General features: G+C 34.5%; 1 protein-coding gene across 3 annotated transcripts in view; it reads left to right on the forward strand.

The window, feature by feature from the left end:
* Positions 1-7,400, forward strand: part of LOC111055462 (transmembrane and immunoglobulin domain-containing protein 1) — a 386,768-nt gene that overhangs the window by 57,310 nt on the left and 322,058 nt on the right. The window lies entirely within an intron of this gene.

Genomic DNA, 7,400 nt, shown 5'->3' on the forward strand with positions numbered 1-7,400 from the left:
TGCAGGGCTACGGAATCAACTCAAAGCTAATGTTTTTCCAGACGAAACCAGAATAATTGAAACTTGGTCATTAGAAAGACAAAGTCAATGATCTATTTTCATGCTTGTAAATATATTTTTATTCAATAAAATCAATTCTTCAATGATCGAGAGAGAGATGATGATGATTTTGTTCCCAATCTGCAGGATAGTTGAGGTAAGATTGGAACGCTGTGCTACAAGGTTTTTGTAACAATTGCATTGTTCACAAAGCAAGCGGTGCCATGCGCTGAACGAAGTCAGTCTTGCATTGTCTATATGAGTATTTCATGAGGAAGGGTTTTCTTCCTTCTTTTTTCCCTCTCGAGGTCTGTAAACGTTTAAGTCATCAATCAAAAAGTAACCCTCTTTTTATCACTCTTTGGATCATGACGATCTCCTCTTCCCTGGGGTCTACCTGTGAGTCAATGAATTTTTATTCCTCCTCTCTCCTCTTCCCAAACTTTAAGGGCTGGTCTCCGAGGTCGGGATTTAGCTAAGTTCAAGACTTTAAACAGCTGAAGTAAGAATATTGGCTCTCCGAAACGGAGGTGTAGTCGCAGCCTCATGTCAATCTTCATTTTCTTATTTCAATAATTGAAAACGTTTTTCCTCAACGAAATTAAACATTCCTAAATAATTCAAAATAGCTGATACTTTACACTTTTCCCTCTTTATCCTATATTGTGTTTGATTCTTTAGTTTTTCGAAATATTATTCAAACGTTGATGATGTCTACGCCCACTACCTCCATAAACAAAGTCATAGAGCATTCGTGTGACGTCAGCACAGGTAGCGCTCCTACACCAATAAAACACTAGCCGATATTCTTCTTCTTAGGGTGCCTATCCGGTTCGGATGTTGGCGACCATCAGTGCAATTTTGATCTTATTGGTTGCGATGCGAAACAGCTCTGCGGATGATTTGTCATTCCTCTGCCTCAGGTTTGCAAACCATGATGTTCTTCTTCTTCCTCGGCCTCGCTTGCTGTTAATTCTGCCTTGGAGTATTTGCTGCAGCAGTGCGTATCTCTTCTCATTCCGCATAATGTGACCCAAGTACTGTAACTTGCGACTTTTTACGGTGTTCATGATTTCCGTTTCCTTACTTATGCGACGCAGGACCTCTACATTAGTGACCTTGTCTTCCCAAGAGATTTGCAACATCCTGTACAGCCACATTTGGAAGGCCTCCAGCCTCTTAGAGAGTTCTTGTGTAACTGTCCATGTTTCAACTCCATACAGCAACACAGTGAAGACATAACATCTGAAGAAGCGGACTTTTGTGGCAAGAGTTATTTTGTGATACTCAAATAATTATTTCAACAAATATTGCTCTTGCTTTTTCCATTCGGAACTTCATCTCTCGTGAATTATCCCAATTTTCATTCATTTCAATCCCCAAGTGTGTGCTTCACTCTCTCTTTTTTTATGTTATTGACAGTGATATGGACATTATTGATTTTTTCCTTGTCAACTATTAGAAGTTTTGTCTTGTTTACGTTCATTTCCAATCCATATCCAGCACATACTTGTAAAACTCTTTGTTTAAAAGTGCCTGCAGACCTGCAGACAAAGATGATGGTATCATCCGTATATCTGATACGTGATATGGATTATCAGTACGCTCAGTACATTATCGTATTATTGATACACAGGCCGTTGAGGGATATGCCTTCTTCTATGTCTTCAAGTGCTTCCCTAAAGTTGAATTCAGACTGTAATTTATGAAGGATAGGTGAAAGAATACATCCTCACCTCACTCCTCGTTGAATATTTATCTCCTCTGTATGCTATCCCTGTATTTTTAGTACCGCGGACTGGTTTCAGTACAGGTTTATTATTATGTTAATTTTATTGTTCCTGCATCTATTCCAATGTTTCTGAGTATTTCCACCATCTTCTCGTGTTTTACGCGATCGAATGCTTTTTTATAATTTATAAAACATGCAAATACGCTGCAGTTAACATCTCTGCTTCGTTGAAATACGAGTACTTGCACGCTTCAGAGGGCTACCCACAGCATCCAAGAAACCGAATTGATTCGGCGCTAACTGTTCTTGAAACAGTTTGTATATGTTTACGAATTATTCTCAGAAACCGCTCCAGCACATGGCTCATTAAGCTGATGGTGCGATAGTCGTCACAGGTCTTGGCACTTGGTTTCTTTGGTAAAGTGATGAACTCCGAATTAAGCCATGTCTCTGGAATCCTGCCCGATGTGTGAATCTGATTTAAAATGCTTGTTAACCGCTTTATGTTCCAAGGAGTTTTAGAAACTCTGCGTGTATTCCATCAGGCCCAGCTGCTTTACCGTTCTTCATTTGATTGATTGCTGCATTGCCCTCATCGTCCACACTCTCCTGCCTCATGTGGGATGCCTCCAGCTCTGCTGTCTTCGAACAGTTTCTCAATGTACTTTGTCCACTGTTCTTTCTTCTCTTCCAATTATAGAATTACATCTTCCTCATCTGATAATAGCACTCTTCCTGTCTTCCTTCGGCCAGTCCCGGTAAGCTCTCTCACTTTCTTGTAGATGTTGAAGTCGTCGTGCTTGCTCTGTAAATATCTCTTCACACTTTCCAATCATTTCCCTCTCTTTGGCTTCTCTTTTTCTTCACAATGATCTTTAGGATCCTACAGTACTCACCTTTGTTACCCCTTGACAATCTTCTATCTTTTATAAGTTCAAGGATCTCCTTGCTGTCATCCATGGTATATTCCTCCTCTCATCTGGTTTCAGCGAATCCGTTTTTATATGTTGTACTATTTTTGTAGACCTTCCGGTTCTATTCCCACATTACTTATGTCTGTTCTTTCATACTGATCATTAACAGTCCGTATCACCTCTGCCTTTGATTTCTCATCTTAATTTCTCATCATTTGATTTGTTCTTTCTCATTCTTATTCTGAAGTCTCCCACCAGGGGATTATGATCTGATAGAATAATAATAATAATAATAATAATAATAATAATAATAATAATAATTCAAAAAACCAGACGAAATATAAATTCTCCAAAACCTTCTAAAGAAGGTTTGACTGGAGGAGTCAAGTTTTACATTATATTTAAAAAAAACATAGAAATAGTACATTGATATAATCAATCAGTGATCTCAAAATAATAATTTTCTAAAATAATAATAATAATATTCAAATCATATCAAAAGAAGAAATAAGTGTCAATCTTGAGTGGAAAAAAATTAATTGATACATTGATACAGCCAATGATTCATTTGATTGTATTGTGTAGCAATATGTAGCAATAGAATAATAGAACAATAGGATTTCAGTTGTTGCTTATCACAATAATAATAATAATAATAATAATAATAATAATAATAATAACAATAATAATAATGATAATAATAATAATAATAATAAAGTGGCTAACAGGCCAGACATCGTCTTGTTTGACAGAAAGAATAAAGAGGCTTACATAATTGATGTGGCAGTGCCCCTTGATGAGAATCTTGTGAGTACTCTTGCTGGAAAAAAAAGAAAATACCAGCCCCTGACAGTTGAACTGGAATATATGTATTAATTAAGGAAGGTGGTAATAATCCCTATAGTAGTGTCTGCCAATGGACTGGTCACAAAAGAATGGAGCCAAGCAATGGAGTAACTGCAGTTGGAGAACGAGCATATGAGTATTATGCAGAAAGCAGCAGCTCTTGGTACAACTAATATTGTACGCAAGTTTTTAAGCCTCTGATCTGGAAAAGAATGAATGAGTCTCTGCTTTGAATCGCAACTATTTTAGTCTTGAGATCAGAATTGATCTCCGTCTACTTAGTTAATAAGACAAAAAATCTTTTTCAATAATAATAATTATTATTAATTATTATTAATTATTATTATTGACCGAGCGAAGTGAGGTCAAAGATTCAAGTCGACGGTTTGGCATTTCTCTTAATGTTTATTAGTTTATATGTTTTTATGTTGCGCATTTACGAAGGAACGCGGTAATAGATTTTCAGGAAGTTTAACAGGTATGTTCCTTTTTAAATTGCGCGTCAACGTATATACAAGATTTTTGGAAATTTTGCAATTCAAGGATAATATAAAATGAAAAAGGAGCCTCCTTCATACGCCAATATTAGAGTAAAAATCAGACTATAGAATAATTACTCATCATAAATCAGCTGTCTAGTGGACTATAATACTACCCGTTCAAAAAAAACGAACATCTTCAAGATGTATCTTTCCATTAACGTTAGTAGACAGTTGACTATGATACTACCCGTTCAAAAACATCGAACATCTTGGAAATTGTATCTTTCCATCAACGTTGTAGACAGTTGCAGCCAGACCTGATAACAGCGCTCACACTCATATTCCGGGACGACACGTCACGGTACGATATAGGACAGAAAGCTCTATGTTTATTTAGAATTTTTTCCAGACATTTTCAATTGATAAATTATTTATTGATTTTTGAGAAAACATAACAACATGTCAATGTAGCTCACTGAGCGCGAGGTCTACTGTTCACAGAACTACTAGTAATAATAATCTTTCCTTTCCTTTTCCTTCTCCCTTCGTCCTGGTACCCCCAGAAGAAGGGAGTTTATTATAGAAAATATAACAAACGAAAATGAAAAATACACTTATAAAAAGAAATCTCACAAACAAAACAAATGAAGAATTATAAAAAAAGCAAGGATGACAGAAAATAAGAAGAATTCCTTTTCAGTGGAAAATTTCAAAAATTATAAATCAGACGAAATATAAATTCTCCAAATCCTTCTTAAGAAGGTTTGACTGGAGGAGTCAAGTTCTACATTATATTTAAAAAAACATGGAAATAATACATTAAAATCAGTGATCTCAAAATAACATAAATAATAAATAAAATAATTTTCAATTCAAATCATAACAAAAGAAGGAATAATTATTGTCAATCTTGAGTAGAAAAAAAAATGATTGATACATTGATAATAATTCATTCAATTGTATTGTGTAGCAATAGAATAATAAAACAATGGGATTTCAGTTGTTGCTCATCACAAACAATAATACACAAGAAAAAAAAGAAAGAATTCATGAAGATCATTCAAATTCACTCAAACTATTTAACAGAAAGTGTTTCATCTTATTTTTAACAATTGAAATTCTATCCCGACCAATCAAATCATCTGGCAACTCATTGAAAATAGTTGGTACAAGATAACTAAGTCCACATTCACCATGATAATTATTGTATTCGGCCACAATAAACCTCTTATATGCAGCACCTTGTCTTCGCTCATGCAAAATTCTACTTGCCGTTTTATAGTTATTAGGAAAATAATTAATTAATAAGATATCATATCTGAATAGATCATTTACAGGAAGAATGCTCTATTTTTTAAACAAATTCGGCTTAGGGTAACTCTCTTGTTTAGAATGAACTATTTTCAGCAAGGAATTTTGTAATCTCCTAACTCTATCAATTTCATAGCCACTTGCATTACCCCAAACATTGACACCGTATCTTACTACGGATCCAGCTAGAGGTTTATAATCAACTATCAATGTCTTCTTCGAGACAGATCGCTGTAAGTTATATGAACAGAATAGACATGAGCGAAGACGCTGGCATACACTATTTATGTGAGGACCCCACTTTAAAGAATCATCAATGAACAAGTTACAAGTACAAGATCAAAATAACAAGTACAAGGAGATACAAAGTTATTTTCAGGTAGACAATTTAAGGAATGTATAGTAATATCAGTGGACTTTGAGGTTTGACGTGGCGGTCTCATATGCATACAAGTGGTTTTTTTTTTAATTCAAAGTCAAGCCATTATTATGGATCCATCTTTGCATTCTATCAGAGTCTCTTTGTAGCAATATTCTTGCTTCATCAAAACTTGTGTGGCTGGCTACGATAACTGTGTCATCAGCATACTGAAATATTTTAGTTTCCTTTGAAACACCAACCATTGTAATTACTGACACCAAATAAAGCAAAGGTCCAAGATTGGAGCCTTGTGGCACACCAGAGGTGACAAATTCAAGGCGACTGTAGGATTTTCCCACTTTAACAGTAACCTTTTGGTTATTCAAATGATCTATCAACCAGTTAATACCTCGTCTTGACAAACCAATTTCACTCATGGACTGTACAATTTTATGAAAAGATAAAGTGTCAAACGCTTTCTTGAAATCTAGAAATAATATAAAAACATGGTAATTTTCATTTAATTTACTATTTATATAGTTACATAATTGGGATAAAAGTTGACAAGTTGATTTGTCGCGTTGGAATCCAAATTGAGCTGAAGGAATTAAATTACTGTGATTTTTTTAAATGCATAACTAATTCATTACAAATATACTTTTCAACTATCTTATCAGGCGAAGAAAGTATTGAAATAGGCCGATAGTTAGAAATTTCTGATCTGTATCCTTTTTTTGAAAAACGGTCTTATTATGGAAGTTATCAATTTATTTGGAACTTTACCTCCCTCTAATGATAAATTGATCAATCTTGTGATAATCGGTATGAACTTGATACTGTGATTCTTATATCAGACATCAAAATATTATTAATCCCTGGAAATTTATTTGAACTCATACTTCCGATGATATTACCTATTTTCAATTCATCTGCTTCAGGTAAGTCAAAGCTAGGGACATCAACATTGGTATAATTATCATTTTCTAAATGAGTAGTAATATTACACTCATGTTTCGCAGCTCTAACACCTTCTGTGAATTCACTGCACAAATGGTCCACAACCTCCTCAACCTGCCTATCACCAACCACTATGTGTTTCATTATATTATCATCAACTGACAACTTTTCTTGTCTACCCATGGCAACGTTGATTGATGACCAAGTATTTTTCATGCTATTAATGTTTGTCCCAAATTCATTTTTTAGAAAATTACACTTTGCCGTTTTAATATCTTTTTTTGATTTGTTACGGTATTTCTTATATGCTTCCAAGCCCTCTGGTGTACCATAGTATCTTTACAAATTATCACTTTCTTTCAATTTCCTATGCAACTCTAGAGTCATCCAATTCTTTTTAAGTTTAACTTGAGATTTGTTTACAACTTTGATTTTTGATTTTTCATATCCCAAGTCATAGACTCGGCATAACTCATTATAGAGCTCATCACAGCTATTCAAACTTGAAATGCTATAACATCAAGATCGCTGAGGTAACGATTAATTCTATTTTTTAAGTAAATATATTCATAATCACTCCCAATAGTTGAATTCACACTAAGATTTTGATCTATTGGACATGAACATAAAACAGAAAAATGATCACTTATTCTTCTTTTTACTACACCAGTATAGATTGGTTCATCATACTTCATCCATCGAACAAAATAATGATCTAAACAAGATCTAACCGGTACTCCCTGCACCGGAAAACCTCT

Source organism: Nilaparvata lugens, chromosome 9 (genome assembly GCF_014356525.2).
Source record: "Nilaparvata lugens isolate BPH chromosome 9, ASM1435652v1, whole genome shotgun sequence".
Classification (NCBI taxonomy): Eukaryota; Metazoa; Arthropoda; class Insecta; order Hemiptera; family Delphacidae; genus Nilaparvata; species Nilaparvata lugens.